Here is a 17,372-nt window from a genome sequence, read left to right as displayed (position 1 = left end):
CTCCACCCAGTGTTTTGCTGTGTCTTTAGTCAACCAATTGTGCCCTCTGACAAAATGCGGCTTCAGAGGGCATGGAACCACCTCCCAAGATGCTCCCAAAGGTAACGTTTCTGCTTAGATGACAGCTCTTGAGACTAGAACAAATCAATGAAACTCCAAAGGCGCTAGTGAGAGGCCATGTACTAATGTTTTAGACCATCAGGATAATAACTAAGCTTCTAATTTTCTGGAGTAACCCACTCCTTTGTGAAAAAAGAAATAATAATTTGGGCACATTTCATGTGGTTGGCAAGAGCTGGTTATCAGAACGGGACCGGTTTATTCTTTCAGATTCAGCTCCGTGACCTGTACTATTCAAGCTGCTGCTCCCATCATTTTCTTTATGATCTACAAACCTTGCACAAGTTATTTATCCTGTTTTAGAGACATTTCACTCATAGTAATATCAACAGAAACAAGAAGGCAGTGTCCCTGGAGCAATGGCCTGGAAAGCAGATGTTAGTCCAATTCAGAGGAACTTGACATGTCTAAGGAGAAAATTTTGGCTAGCTAATTGTAGGTTGAATTTTACATTCAAAAAAGGTATATTGTGACCTTTGTACTCACGAACACAATGAAGTTGTGATTACCTGCAGGAGACCTGTACAAGACTGAGCCTGCCTGTATATCATCACATGGATGGCAAGGGAGCTCACACGACTCCAGCCTTCCCTAAGGATCTGTAGGCAGTGAATGGTTGTGTGAACAAGAATGTTTTCTTCAGTGGTGTAGCCACTGGTAAGTTGTCCATGCTTCTGTGAAAAATTCCTCGCTCATACCCTTGGAAACAATCCTAATGAAACTCATTGGGTCACTGACCTCAGAAGACAGAAAAGTAGAAGGTGGGGGCCGTTGGTAAAGGAAGGGGATCAGCAGAAGTTGGTGGCAGGCAAGAGATGGTAATGAGGGTGAACATGACCCCAAAACATGTATGAATATCATAGTTCATCATATATAAATCTACTATAATTAATATGTGCTGACAAAATGACCAAAGTAACATTTTTAAAAGATGTGATGAGGGGCTGGAGCAATGATTCAGTGGTTAAGAGCTTACTGCTCTTGCCACACTGGGTGGCTCACAACCACCTGGAATCCCAGTTCCAAGGATCCAGCATCTGCACTTATGTGATGTACATCAGCTAATGCAATCAGATACACATACATAAAAATATCATAAATAAACAACTTTTTAAACAAGAACAATCAAACAGATATAAGGAAAGTTGGGTGTGATGGCATGTGCCCATAATGCCAATAATTATTCAGGAGGATTGCTGCAAGTTTGAGGCCAGCCTGGGACTAAATAGCAAGAATCAGGACAACCAGAACTACATAGTGTGACCTTGTCAAAATAGAGAAAAAAAAGAAAGGAAGGAAGAAAGAAAGAGAGAAAAAAGAAAACCCTAACTACCAACATGACCTTATTTGGATATAAGGTCTTCAGAGGTATAATTAAGTCAAGATGATATTGTCCTGAATATATGGTGCCCATATAAGAAAAGAGAAATGTGGACACAGAGATCTAGAGGGAGAAAGTCATGTGACAGTACAGATAGATTAATCTATCCTTAAACCAAAGAATGGCAAAGACTGTGAAAATGATATGCCCCTTGAGGCTTCCCAAGGTGCATAGCCCAGCTGGCATATTGTTTTCTGACTTCTAGAGTCTACAACCATGAAGAAATCAATGTCTGTGATTGTAAGCCATCTGTGCTATATCTTGTAGCAATATGCCGTTAATTCAGGTATAGTTTGAGTTTCTTCCTACAGCTCCATATGCTGAAAGTTTGGTTCCCAAAGTGGCCACGTTGAGGCCATAGAACAATTAAGAAGAGTACCCAGAGGAAGGGTTAGGATATAGTGGATGCTGTCTTCAGAAGAGATTCACACTCTTCTCCCAGTGTGGGCTGAATCTTGCAAGAGTGGGTGACTTATACAAGAATGAATTTTCATAAAGAGAGATGGTCTGACATCTCTGCAGGGTTGGGCTTCCTGTCTTTCCATGTAATCTCTTACCCAAATGTTCCTACCACTGTGACTTCATCCATCTGCCAGAGGCCTTCCAGAGCACAGCACAGGCCAGTTGCCAGGATGTAAATTCCTTAGAACTGTCAGCTAAACCTTGAACATTCATTATAACAAGGTGAAGCATACTAAAATGGAGTTCTAGGAAATGAGCATTTCAACTTGTCCTTACAAGATGTTACTAGATGGTGTGATGGATTTTGTCAGTTTCACACAAACTAGAGTCACTTAGCAAAAGGGAACTTCAACTGAGGAACTTCCTACATCAGATTGGACTGTGGGCATGTCTATGAGGACATTAACTTGATTAATGATTGATGTGGGAGGACCCAGCCCACTGTGGGTGGTTTCACCCCTGGGAAGGTAGTCTTGGGCTGAGCAAGCCATAGAGAGCAAACCAATAAGAAGCACTTCTCCATAGTTTCTGCTTCAGGTCCTGTCTCCAGGTTCCTGCTTTGGCCTTCGTTGATGAGGAACCCATAGGCCAAATAAATACTTTCTTCCCCAAGTTGCTTTGAGTAGGTATTTTAATCACAGCAACAGAGACACCACGTAGGACAGATAGAAGATAACAACTGTTCTTTCGGTTTGGATGATCATGCCTCTATTCAAAGGAAACTAGAGACCAGTGCCTCAGGCTCCCTGTCACCTAGAAGACGAAATGGAACCTTCCCACAGATCTTTTGGGAGCTGGTTCCTGCATATCTGCTCAGTTTCTTACGGCCACACTGGTTTTGATGAAGGCCCTCAGAACTACTCATATTCCCAATATGTTTTTCACCCTCTTTAAGATGCGTAATGCACTGTTCACAGTTGGAATACCTTCCTCATCCCATGTCCACTGAGAGAGTGTTGTTTATTCTTCACGACTCAGCTCAAGCATCACAACTTTTGTGAAGGCAATTTTTCCTGATTCCCTGCAAATTCACCATGTCTTGTGTGTACACTGACAGGTCATCATATTTTGTGTAACAATTCCTACCTGTTTCTCCACTCAAATGAAGAAAAATGTTCAGATCCTTCCTAGGAACAAGCTTGAGCTCTAGACTGTACTACCTGCATGACAAATAGAGAGAGATCTGTGAACTAAATTCTATACATGAAATTATCTATGTTGAGAAACCACAGGCTTTGTCTTCATGAGAAGCACCATTGATACTTTGGACAGGAGAATTCTTTGTTGTGCGGACAATTTGTAGGGTCACCTTCAACTTAAAAACAACTGATGTTTTGGACAGGTGAGTTCTTTCTTGTGGAGACCATTATGCAGATTGTAGAATGGTTAATAGAACCTTGGCCTTGACCTACTAGAGGCAAGTTGGATAGTCCTTGTAGATGAAATTCTAAACAATCTTATTAAATAAGAAACACAGAGCCAAATACAAAGTTAAAGCTAAGAGATCAGAGCAAGAGCCACTACTACCTCGCTGCCACCATTGCCTCCCGCAGAGAGAGAGAGACCTTCCTGTGTGACTGTCTTTTTATTGCCTTTCTCTTCTGCCTTCTCATTGGCTCTAAAGCCAGCACATGATTTCCTCGTCACTGCCTGTCTATACAGAACTCCAGGTCTCTATGGTTGGTACTGGGATTAAAAGTTATGTCACCGCTTGGCTGTGTCCTTGACCACACAAAGACTGTGCTTGCCATGTGATCAGATTAAGGGCATGTGCCACCATGCCTGGCTCTGCCTCTCTAGTGCTGGGATTAAAGGCGTGGTGGTAAGCTAAAGGCTATTCACCAGTGCTCTGATCTCTTAGGCTTTAACTCTGTGTTTGGCTCTGTGATTCTTATTTAATAAGACTGTTTAGAATTTCTTCTATAAGTCCTAGTTGTGGCAACTAAAAAATGGCTCCAGATATCACTCAATGTGCCCCCCCACGGGGGTGGGAGGTGGGAGCACAAAACACCTTGGTTTGGGGTAACCGATGGGTTAAAAACAATGGTCCTAAAGACAAATAGCAGACCAAAGCAGGACTGAGGAGGTGGACCATATTGATCCCCTCATACCAAAATACAAAATACATGCCTTCTTCAGTAAGACAGTGTGGGGCTGTAGAGAATGAACACTTGGGCCTCAGCCAGCACTGTGATCATATTCTGACTCTGCTATTTAATAGTCATGTGATTCTGAGATTTGGTTTTAATGTAGATGAGCCTCAGCTTCTCATGTGTGCTGTGAGGATGGAGCAAATGACAAAGTACCCTCAGGCACCTGACTAAACCCTGGCACATAGTGAGTGTTCGAAGAACATCAGCTCGTCTCTCCTTTCCCACTGTGTTGGGCGGGGGACCACAAGCTGAAGCCCAGAAAGTTGGAAAGCTGGGGACATTCTCCCCAACAACATTCTCCCAGCATGAATAAGCAATTGAACAGGAGAATTCTGTTTTTCCGGGGCAGAGTGAGTGGGGAGGGTTATGATGGCGTCTGATTGGGTAGCAAGGGATGCCAGGCGTTAGAGACAGAAGCAGAAGACCTCTTGGGAGCCTTGGGAAATGACAATGTGAGTCAGAGCTGAAACAAGCAACACCAGGATGCATTTCAAATTAATTTAAAAAGCAAAAAATTCAAGGTACAACAAACACTGTTCCAACAATACACACTCACCGTCCCTGACAGACGCAGTTGGAGGTTGTGCGTATCTTGCAGTCCCCCGTAGGACTATTTTGTTGGACATGTGCTTGAGTGGGAGCCTGCCATATGGTACAAGTTGGTAAAGGAGTTTGGAGGACCCTGCTCTGGTGGGACCCACATAACACCCCCACACATACACCCACACACACCCCACACACCAGCTAGAATTGCCATATTAGGGAGCCTATGAGGACCTGGCACAATAAAATGGTAATCACTGGAAAATGACTGCATGAAACACAGACTCTCTGCTCTACTTACCTAATTACTCTGCCCTTGAGGTATTTTTGTTTGAAGCCACTAAGATAAGAGTAGCGTTGCCATAGCAACCTGCTGTTGGATGTTGTTTGGTACCTCCACGTAGATTAAATCACCCACAATCCTCATCAATGATGCTCCAGTGGCATAATTTCTAAAAGCTTGGTCTGTTTTTTTCCTCTTGATTTTTCTATCATATAAAAATGAAGCTGGATGGCCATTGTAGAAAGCAAGGCCCCTAAGGTACACTGAGGTATGTGTCTCTATCGAGGTGGATGAAGACAGAAAGGAGCTGTGATTTCCTGGAAGGAGCCTTGGAATTGGAGACAGAATATTGAGATCCCCATATTACCAACTGAGAGATTTTTTTAATAAGTCCCTTTCTTAATATCCCTGAGACTCAGTGTTCTTATCTGAAAAACAGGCTCAAGATTGTTTCCTTTCTCCACTCCAGTCTCCTCATGATATAGGGACTGCATGAAACTGCATATTGGGAGCTCATGGGCACTGGGGTACAGCAGTATAGAGAAAGAAGATTTTGTGAGCTTCTAAGGCATGGCCCTTTCATACTTCCTGTTTCTTGGGGTTTGTAAAGCTCTTCTGCACTGAGTCAGTTGCAATCAATACAAGCCAGACTCTGGTTATGATATAGACAGAATTCTGATCTATAGAGTAAAATTTCAAATAGTGTAAGAATTCCCAGGTTTGTAGCTTGGAAAAATAATTGAAAACAATGTGCTTCCTTTTCAAACATTCCCCAATAGGAAATCCATCTTCACTTTTCCCAAAGGGGAAGGGAATAGAATTAGATTCTCTTCATCAAAATATGAAGTCATCTCAAAGACTGAGAGAATATATGGGGCTATTGCTGATGACTGCTGTGGATATCGCTCTGTATAAATAAACACTGATTGGCCAATAGCCAGACAGGAAGTATAGGCGGGACTAACAGAGAGGAGAATTGAGAAAACAGGAAGGGAAGGGGAGTTTGCCTGGAGCCGCTGCACAGGACAAGGAAGATGTAATGTACCGATAAGCCACAAGCCACGTGGCAAAGTATAGATTAATAGAAATGGGCTAAATATAAGAGCAAGAGATAGACAGTGATAGGCCTGAGCTAATGGCCAAGCAGTTTAAATAATGTTAAGAGTCTGTGTGTTTATTTTATAAGTGGGCTCCGGGACTGGCGGGACTTGGCGGGAGCTGGAGAGAAATTCTCCAGCTACAGATGACTGTACAGCAAGAGCCGTCTCTGTGTTCCTGAGTATGAACAGGACAGAATAAAGCAGATGCTCAGCAAGATGCCTGTTCTGTTGATGGACAGGAGTGATGAGGAAGAGGAAGATTGACAAGTGTCTAGGCTAGCCAAGGGGGTGGGCTGCTGTGATTGAATGGAGAGTTTGACACACAGCTAAGATGGGAAACTAATTTCTGTTCTTGCCAACACTTTACCCTTCCATCCCACTTCTGAGCCAGCCTAGCAGGCCAGAAAGAGGAAGACAAAACTGATTAAATTGTCCTGAGATGAGTAGCTCTTCTAGCCCTAGGTTTGTGAAATGAATGACTCCTTCAGAATCAGGATAGAACCTGAGACTGGAACTCAGGGACGCTCCAGGGTCTCAGAGAAGACACTGAGGGCTTCTGCTTCATACTGAGCATACTTCCTCTCCTTTCTACATAGTCACTTTACATAGGTCTACGTTTTAGATTACTTTGTCTTTACAGTAACCATGATCCTTACCACTGCAATTTACCTAGAATGAGGAGCCCCACAAGAAGTAGTTAATAATTATCATGGCCACATTTTCCCAATTACCTGAAATTTAAAATAAAAAATAGGTTCAAGATGTGTTATCTAAAATCTTTCTAATGTCCATTAGTCCGCTTTCTGACTTAAGGTGGAAAGAGTAGAAAGCACAATTTAGTCTAGTGACTTAGCATCATATGGCAGCATTGAAGGGACACAATTCACATTTATTGGTGAGGAAGCAGGGTTCTTGGGAGATGGTTGAAGGGCTAGGATACAGCTTAGGACAATTGAATACTGGCTTTAGGTCCTGCTCCAGAAGGTTAAAAAACAACTAGATTTCTATTGTAAGTGTTTCTCCTATGACTGTCTCCCCTTCAAAAATTAATGTGATAACAAAGAGCAAAGGTTGGTAAGGTCTAGAAACATAGGCTGTAGCCACTTCCCCTTCAGAACATCAAGCATACTCAATCCCACCTGTTTTTTGTATCCAAAGAAAGCAACCCTATATCTCATACTGTGATACCTCATCCTGTCCCTTTTAGGACAAACTTAGAGTATCCTGAGGCATGCTGTCTGTCTTTGTCTGTTTATTCTAGACTTACCTGGCTTCTGCCTCCTTCTCCTCCTCCTAGGACATGGGCTTCTGTGCTGCCTGCTTTGTCTCCTTGGGACTGGAAAGAGACATTAGCAGGTGGGTCAGCCCCTCCACTCCTTCCTTCACAACCTTTCAGAGTCCTGTTCCCAACTCTACAATTCTCCATCTTGTGTCAGAGAAAATGAGAAGAAAAGCACACAGGGGAGAAAATAGCAAGGGTTTTGAGACAGCTGAGCATCTAGGAAGGATTCCAGTGGAGTAAGAGCCAACGTTGCCGAAGATGTAGATTAAGTGGGTAAGAGAGAATAGAATTTCACACAGGCAATGATCAGTTATAAGTTGGATGATGTTTCACATTGGATTAGTGTTCAGTAATGTTTGCTTGGTTTTCTGGGGGTGTCTGAAAATGGACCCTGGATTCATTCAAGATACATTCTGACTCTTGACAACCTAGTCAGTCATCAAGGCCTGCTTCAAATGACACATTCTACAAAATCCTTCGCGCTTCTTTCTAAATGATTGCTAGCTCAATCTTCTAGCCTCTCCTCCCTTTCGCCCTTGCTTAGCATGTTGTGCCTCTCCTGTGTCTCTCATCCGACACTATTTTGTATTGTGTTGTTCAGCCTACCTCTTGCTTCTCCCTGTAACAAGACTGTAAAGTGATTCAGAGGATAGATTACCATTAACTCACCTGTGCAGTCTACACTGCTGAATTGAATTTTGCTAAAATGAGAAAAGGTAAAGAGTGTATCGTGAGTATTGTATAGGCTCCTCAAACTAGCTTCTCACCTTGAGTTCTGTCAGCAAGGGGAGCCTTCCATCTAATAACCCGAGTTGGAAACACAGGCTCCATATTTGACAGCTCTCCTTAACATCCAAATATGTAGATCGCAATTCTGATTGACTTTTCCCCTAGTACATCTGATTCAGCCACACTATCCCAGTCCACAGCTCTTGTTCTAGTCTACGGTTGGCTCGCTTTTCTTTTCTGTAACGAGACAGCTGTGTAGCATGGCCTTCACCTCTGTTTGCTACTGATGATTTCATGACTGGGCTTAGTCAGTTTGGGTTCCGATAACAAAATATCATACTCTGAGGGGCTTAAAAACAACAGAAGTTTCTCCTCACAGTTCTGGAGACTGGAAACCCAAGATCAAGCTGCCAGCCTGTCGGGTTCGGTTGAGAACTCTCTTCCTGGCTTTCCTAACCTGGGTAAGACTCCTCATCTCTTAGCTGGTTCGTACTTCCATGCTTGAAGGTGACTCCCCAGGGAGTGTCCTTGCAAAGAAAAGTCCAGGACCAGACATTAGAAGCCAGGTACTCAGACGCTGGTAGAGAACCTCGTGTATATAGACAAAGGAAATCCAAGACTCCTTTCACGTGCCGCCTTTTCAGTTTTTTTTTTTTTTTTTTTTTTGGCTTGGTTCTAAGTTTTCTTTTTTTTTTATTTAATTTTTTTTATTTTTATTTTGCAATACAATTCAGTTCTACATATCAGCCACGGATTCCCTTGTTCTCCCCCCTCCCACTCCCCTCACCTTTCCCCCAATACACGCCCCCCATTCCCACCTCCTCCAGTTTTTAATACCCATGAAGAGATGTGTTACTTAATGTCTGTATTTTGTATGGCGTTCGGGGGCGGTATCTGTTTTATTCTGTTCCATGGACCTCCCATACTACTTGGATCAGCAGAAATCCAGTAACTGTTAAGTACTCAAAAAAAAAAAAAAATGAAAACAAAGCTCTAGTCACATAAACCAAATTCAAAATTCAAGTAAATTTTCCAGTAATAGAAAAATTAATGAAATTTCAAAGACAAATATCAGCAAACTCGTCCTTAGCTTTCTCTGTGCCCCATTAAGCCCTGTACTGTCAAATTTCCCAAGGCCTTTCGGCTTGTGATTACTGGTAATGGAACTTGGAGTCCAGGTAATGCGTTCAGAGCCTCAAGCCGTTTACAGCATTCTCACTGCTTCTAGCATCCTTAAAGGCCATCAACAGTAACAGAAGCTGTCACTTCCTGTCTTTCCTTCTATGGCCCCAGTGGTGGATGCTCCTCCGGTGCCGATGATATGCTGAGAGAAGTGACCTTAAGCAAGTGCTTATCTTGGTTTTTCTTTCTCTTCTGAAGTCCTTGGCAAGTCAGCTCGGTTCAAATGGCTACAACACAGCTGCTTTTGGACATCCCAGCTCCAGACCCTCTGCTTTTTGATGAAAGAAAACGGATTGCTTTTCAAGTCCCTATTCTGTCCCTCAACAGTGTGATTTTTTTGATACATTGTTTAAATCCCTTTTCGTCGACTTTGCTATTTAAAACATATTTGCTACCCCACTTAAGAGAAATATCATGATTACTTCCAGACCTTTGACATCAAATGTGGTAAATGAAATACAAACAGAAGTAAAATGTGTCCCTCCTTCACAGAAGCCTCCAGAGTGTGATTTGTTATGTTTTCTCCCTTTCTGTCATGAATAACAGCAACATTCCAAACATGAGCACTATAGTCAAGCAGTCAAGGCTAGTAGTGAACACAGCCATACTTAATAGAAAAGAACATGCAATATTAACAAGAAATAGGGCGTGTGTGCGTGCACACATGCACGTGTATGTATGTGGGCACTGTAGCACAACCTAGGTTATCCTCCATAAAACTAATCTTATTTCTGAGTCTTTGCATCTGTAAATGTAATTATATAGCAATTCATTCTCCACAGGTTTACTTGTTCATCTTCTCGTTAGCCTGAGCCCGTTTAAGAGCAATGTGCATACTAGACACCGATATGTACCAGAGAATGCAATGGGATCAGCCTCTTGTCAGAATTAAGTTCATAGGACAATAAAGGAGAGATAAGAGTATAATCAAAATCTGTATTAGAAGTTGCTCAACATCACTAGGTCTGAAGTGACTAAAATACATCGTTGAAATTAAAGACACAAGCCCTTTTCAAATGAACACTCAAGAAACTCACTTTATAGGAGCATTTGGCTTTAATGATTGGGTGGCCTTGAACTTGGGGAGCTAGAATGAGGAAGCCATTTCTTCCTGGCATTTTTTTCCTGTATAAAAAAATGACTTAGGTGTAGGGAATTCTAGGCCATTAAGAGATTAAATCAAATATTGCTGAGTGTTTGTGGACTGACCAGAAATTAAATATCAGTGGTACTTGGATGTCATGTCTTGGTTAGATTGGGGTAGGAAATTCCATCTTTATTTTGAAGAAAATTAATAGCATTACTTTCCAGAAGCATAGCATGACTATGGTTTGTTAAGTGAGTTTGAAAGAGAACTACCATGGAAGGCCAGTGAAGGTGCTATGTATACGTTTCCAAAGATCAAAGATTAAGTATTTTTGCCTCCGGGGTCAAATGGTCTGTGTAAAGCCTATGCAACTATGGCCCTATAATGCAAAAGAAGATATGGACACAGTAAATAAATAGGTAAATGAGTGGATGTAGTTATATTCCAATAAAACCCCCAGCCCTTCTGAAGATGTTCCAGGAGGATAAAAAGGTCTCTTTCCTTCCTTTTCTTAGTGTTCTACGGCATTCTCTACTGAAAACTGATATTCTGGATAATGACTTCATTTCTACTTAACAAATGAAGTGGTCATATCTGTTCTGCAGGACAAGTAAGGGAGGTTTAAACTAGTGCGGTAAGGGGTGGAGAGGAGGAACAGGGTGAGGAACATTGTTGGTACTGGGGGTGGGGATTTACGGTAATAAAGAGTCCTGAGGGTGGAGTATCTTTGAGAGAGGGAAATTATTGCAATTTGGACATGTTGAGTTTGATGTAAAAGGCAAATGAGATAATGTAGGAAAAAGTGCTTCAGTGTGAAGTGTTTCAGAAATGGATGGGTTATTTTAAGAGGAAATGGCTAAGACCATTTTTGTGACTCACCGTAGCCCATCAACACTCCGGCAAAAACAATCAGAGCACATGAGCTGTAGATTGTAGGAGAGCCCTATCATATTTCTAGGTTAGCCCCATGCTATTACATTATTCCCGCTGCTGTTATTTTCTCTGAAACAAGAGGCAGCTGTTCCTATAGCTTGGTCTAAGTGGATTAAGTCCGACAACAGTCTTGGCAGAACTGAAAGATGCAAAGCTGTGTCCACACAGAGCTTGGACCAGCTCTGAACTGGAGAAGATAGAAAGGAAGATGTGTTTTCTGCCAGCTAAAAAAAATGACTCAAGTGTAAGAAATCACTGAAAAAAATACTGCAGAATGCTTGGGAACGGATTGGAAATTAATATTGAAATGGCCCTTGGATGCCGTAACTGAGGGGGCTTTGAGCTACAAAATTACTTTTATTTCATAAGAATTTAGGACGTTTTTGAAGCTGAGTGTGAGAGTAGGTGCTATGGAGGCGGATACTCAGTCTAGAAGCAAGAGTGAGAATTCTGGAAGCCTTCCTCAGGTGGGTTCTTTCCCCTAGGAGCTCGTTTCAGTGTTTCTTTATCTGATGCTTAAAAAGCATGGAGATCCTGAAGGTTTTTACTCTGGCAGGAAGTATGCCATGGAATCGTCCCTGCTTTCTGATCTTATTTCCACTTTGATTTTGTTGTGTTATTTTAGTGCCATTGGAAGCCAGACGGCCCAGCTCATTAAACTCATTGCAAAACAGGGAAGCGAATTCACTACCTTGGGTAAGATTGACTCTATCATCTTGCTTGTCTGAAGGAAGATACATGGTAGCTCTCAATAGAGCTGCACACAACAGGAGACAAGGATGAGTTTTGACATCCATAAGGGTTACCAGCGTGGCCTCTGGAAACAATATCCCAGCTAGAGTATTGCACTATGATTTTCTTAGCTGTGCAACTGTTATGTAGGTTATTGATTCCATTGTGCCCCAGTCCTCTCTTTTAAAGAGGAAAAACCATTGTGAATGTAATGCATACATAGGTATGGAAGGCTTAGCTAGCAACTGTGGCATTACTGAGATACGATTAGATCATTCAAGTATGGACTTCATCAATGATGAGGTCATTCCTAAATGGAAAATGAGCAGGTGGGGTCTACTTGATGGAAGTTGGTCAATATGGTGTATGGTATCCCTGACCCCACTCTCTTTATTTTTTCTGCTCCTGGTGACTTAGGGTGAGCAGTTTGCTCCTCACAATGATGATTCCTCTTCACTGTAGGACTGGAAACAATGGAACCTAGTAACCATGGTTGAACCCTCCAAAACTCACGTCTCTAAGTAGATCTTTCTTTAAGTTCTTTATCTTAGATGTTTTGTCTCAGCAGTGGGGAGTAAACAAACACATCTTGGTGCCTACCTGGATGGTAGTTTAAAAGTTACACTTTGCTGTATTTGAATCATGAGCTGCTAAAAAGAACAGAGCAATGTGAACCTAGAGGAGGGGCCAAAGTTTGAAATGTTAGAATTCAGTGTATTTGGGAGGGGTAGAATGAAGAGTGTGTCCAAATACAGTACTGAGTGAAATGTGAAAAATACAAATAAGAACAAAGAAATCCAGATCCTGGAACTGATGGAGAAAATAGGGGAACAGCATCACAAAGACATTGAAAAGCCAGGATGTGGCTTCTCTGCTTATAATAGCAGGGCAACCACTTACTAACCCCAAAGGTATGTGTTCCAAGATGTCTGGCAGATACCTGAAATGATGGCTAATACCAGACCCTGAATATATAGTATATATACCTACATGCCCTGCAGTCACCACCTAGAACCAGAATTGATCTGTTCTTCCATGTTTCGTGTCCTGGTACACCCTTTTCAACACCACAATTGAATTTAGGAACCAATATTAAGTAAAATAAAGGTTACTTGAACACAGTCACAGAGATTCTATGGCAGTCTATCTTGAAAACCCAGACGGTCACTGACTAACGGATGGGCAGTGTATATATCATAGACACGCTGTACAAAGGGATGAATCATGTCCCAGTCAAGACAGGAAGGGACAGCACAAGACTGGATCATGCTACTCAGAGCAGTGTTCGACCTAAAATATGTTTCTTTCTGTAATTTTCCATCTAATTATTCCAGGCCATAGTTGGCCATGTGGTTATTGAAACCACGGGAAGTAGAGCTTCAAAGGATGGCCATCTTGATGATAACTATCACTACCAGGGAAGGTGCTTGCATTGAATCCACGGCCCCAGCACACTCAGCAAGTGTCTTATCACTGAGCCACACCCCCGGGCCTCCTTTGCTTCTTTCTAAGTGCCAGTTATTCTCTTTGGGGCTGTCTCATTTCTTGTAGTTACTCCATAGGTCTTTAAGGCCAATGTCTCAAGTTAGCCTGATTGACTCTTTTAAGCTAAGTTGGGCATTTTAGTGTACCATCTACTCATGTATCACAAAACTTAGGGGCTTTGGCTTGCTAATAAAAACAAATTATATGGCTTTTTGGAACAGACTCCAGAGACAGATATCTTTGAAAGAGTGACAAGCCTCAAATCAGCTACCCAGGGAGAGGGTGGCACACTACCTCAAGTGGCACCATCGATGCTAAAAATATTCTAAGCCAGTTAGTGTCGAGAAGTTACTGAAAGTCAGTATTATACAAAAGAGGCAAAAGGTGCTGGAAGAATTCACTATTGTGTGGAAATGATAAAACCTGGATGTGTAAACCAGAACAGTATCTTTCATAAGTTCTTAGAGATCACAACAGCCTGAATGAAAAGTTGACTTTTAATTGGAATGTTAGGGTAGATAGAGTTAAAGGAGAAACCACAGCTGGCCTTAAGGGGTAGACACTGCTTTGGAAGGACATGAAAAGCCAAGTATGTGCATTTGCTCCAGCCTCCATTCTGTTTCCTTTCCCTCTCGTCACAGTCTGTCCTGGTAACCAACCATGGGTCCCTGGATCCAGACCCCATAAGCTGCTCCCTGGCTGCCTCTGAGATATTTCTCTATCCCACTGTAGAATCATCCCTGGGCTGTTCCTCAGTCAGCATTTTCCTGGTGTTTGGATCCCAATCATACTTTTCTTTGTTCATTGATTCCAGGCTGGCCTTGAACCAGCTCTGTGATCAAGAATGACTTTGGGAACAAGAATCCTGGAAAGAAGCTGTTTCTACTGTATTTTTTAAATTCCTTGATTTAACTTTCTTTTTCTGTTACCACAAAACAACTCAATTAAACTGCTTTCATATTGCAGCATCTTATTTGGCGTGACCTAAATCTATGTTCCCAGGCTATGGCCATTCATCTCTTGCTCCTGGACAAACTGTGTCCTCTATTCTTTGACGTGAGAGCCGTTTCTTTCAATGACAGCCTCGAACTTCCAATCCTCTTCCCTCCATGTTACCAAACCCAGGGCTTCCTGCATGCTAGGCAAGCACTCTACCAACTGAGCTACAATCCCCAGCCCCAGCCACACTCTAAATTCTAAACCCTGAGAGTCAAAGTAAGGACAGCAACAGAGACTGCAGAGAGGGTGTGGGGATCTTGTATCACGTGACTCGAGTTATATCAAACCCACTGGAAGACTCAGTTCACATAGAGTGGAAGGCTAGGTGATAAGTGGGACTGGGGTCAAATTATTAAAATACTGTGCTAAGGCATTAGAACCTTTATACTCAGGCAAGCAGGAATACAAGGCACAAGCGAAAGTGGAGATTATAAAGGTTACTCTGCTCCGCCACCATCCCCCAGCCAATCTATGGAGGAGCTAGAATTAGAATCTAGGTCTGCCTCCCAGTAAGGTTCAAGCACTTAACATGACATACTGTCTCTTTCCACCTGCACAATGCAAATGAACTCTTAGAAAATTGCTGTTCTATCTTGGGCGAAGCCCTTCAGAAGAAAGAGAAAAAAATCTTTGGAATAAGGTTGTTTCAGATTTTCCTCCACTTCTTGGTAAAGAAACGCTTGGTCCTCCAGCTAGTTAAATGTGTCACTGTCCCTTCAGAGTGGTGTGTCACCTGCTCTTATCAAGTGTCAGGGTCAGAGTCCCTGGTTTATTGCATGTGGTTGCAGAGTCAGACATGTTTCCCAAAAGCCACGCATACTGGGAAAGTCCCTGTGTGTCTTCCTGGCGTTCGGCCCTTTCCAACCTGATCTGTTTGCTTTTTATCCCTAAAACTACTAATTGTAAACTCTCACTGATGTCAAGGCCACTGTAGGAAACAATAAAGAGAGAAGGGGTTTTCTCACAGCTTAGAGGAAATTGTAACCTGAGATAGTACAAACATAGTCTACCGCTGAATTCTGGCTCACATTCTGCCCACAAGGAGCACCAGTCCCCCTTTTAGGAGCTGGTGGAAGCAAGACCGGCCGTGGGTGGTTTATTTCCTTGTGTTAGATCACACAAATACTTCAGAAACACTCTCTTTTGTTCACCAGGAACAAGGTCTGGGGGACTTCAAATTTCACCCGTACACCACACACACCTCACACCCTGCTGTGTGACTTCGTGTTGCACAGCAGGAAGCAGCCCTCTGCGGCTCTTGTCAACAGTTCCTCCCAGAGGAGCAGCGGGTCCTAGGCTTAAGGAGCTCTTTCTGTGGATGGCTCCATTTGATTCCCACAGCTTGGCTCCCGACGGTCCTCACCATCACTTTCAGAGTGGGCCCTTTGATGGTTGCTTCTCTCCCATTGGATCTCACTACGACACTCAAATGCTTGCTTGAATACCCTCATCAAGGAAATCGTGGTCCTCAGAGTGATCCAACAAGCAAGCACACCCTTTGATTCTCAGAGTGTTACCGGGAGATCTTTCTTGGCTTCCCTTTGGTCCTCCAGTCCACCCACAATGGCGTTTAACCAATCCATCCCCAGTGGCCTTTAAGACTAGCTAAAGAGAGGTCCCAAACAGGCCGATTTCCCTGTGCTTCTCTCCCAAAGAGGTAATCATGACTATATAACGATAATAACAATGCTATTCTTCCTGGAAGAAATGATGACATTTAAAGACACTCCTGTGCCCTTCCCTTTGGCTATCAGACAAATTATTGAGACAGTGGGCCCCAAGAATTTGGAAATCCCCCCCCAGGAGCCTCATGCTAGAAGAAGGAAAAGGCTGAAGCCTGGTGTCAGCCAGAGGGGGAATTTGTCTCCCTGACACTTCATCAAACCACTTTGAAGGAGAGATTGGAATCAAGACAATGGCTTGGCAGAACCATCCCTTGGGTGGGCTTGTCCTGTCTTTCAACCTAAACCTCATGACAGGACTCAGCATGGACTTGAACAGCTCACTGGATTCCTGTATTTATTATTTCCAATGTGGTCACACTGCATGGATCTTTCTTTGTCTGTCATTATTCCTGTCTGAGCGTGCACTAAGGAGAGGTGGTCGGGCCTCGCTTGTTAGGGCCACCAAGGCCCAGACTCTGACCCTAAGAAATCCAGTAACTCTCTCTCATCTTCTAATAGTCCACTTTCCTTCATCTTACATGGCTAGGATATCATAGATATTAATACCAGGACCTTGGAATCTGATTGCCTAAGCCGGCACACCATTGATACTACTCAGATGTGAAACCTTAGGAAAGTTACTCAAATACTTCATGAAGACCCCAGAGACTTTCTCTCAGGAAGGATTATGGGAAATAAGTGAGATAACTGTTATAAAATGCTTAAAATACTTTCTTGAACAACTAATGGACAAAAAATTAGTAATTATTATTGTATCCTAAATCACAATGATCTTGGCTCCTTTGTGTAATAATTGTGCCTCTATCCATCCCTCACCCATCTCTTTTGTGAAAATTATTCAAATTCCAAAGGTTGAGTTTATCCTCCATCTCCCAGAGCTTCCCTATAATCCTGTAATCTGCTGAACAAGTTTGTAATAACTGCACTTAACCTTAAAATTTCCAGTGGTTCATGCTTCTTCCCTATCATCAGGTGAGCTGCCGAGAGGCACAAACCAGCTCTGATTCCTATTTAAGTCACTGGGGCCTAACAGAATCCTTGCTCCAGTGTCTAAGAAATACTAATTTCAGAAATAAGCCTCCATTTTGCATTGTAGAAACCAGTGACTTGGCGTTCAAACTGCCCACTCTGCTAATCTTCCTGCCCACACGCCTTAACCCTTCCTCCCACAGCAGCCAGCATGATCGGATCCTACACCAGTCTCTTTGCCCTTGGT

This window comes from Peromyscus californicus, unplaced genomic scaffold (assembly GCF_007827085.1).
Source record: "Peromyscus californicus insignis strain IS unplaced genomic scaffold, ASM782708v3 Scaffold_14__1_contigs__length_90479793_seg_2, whole genome shotgun sequence".
NCBI classification, from domain to species: Eukaryota; Metazoa; Chordata; class Mammalia; order Rodentia; family Cricetidae; genus Peromyscus; species Peromyscus californicus.
This window is presented reverse-complemented; position numbering follows the sequence as displayed.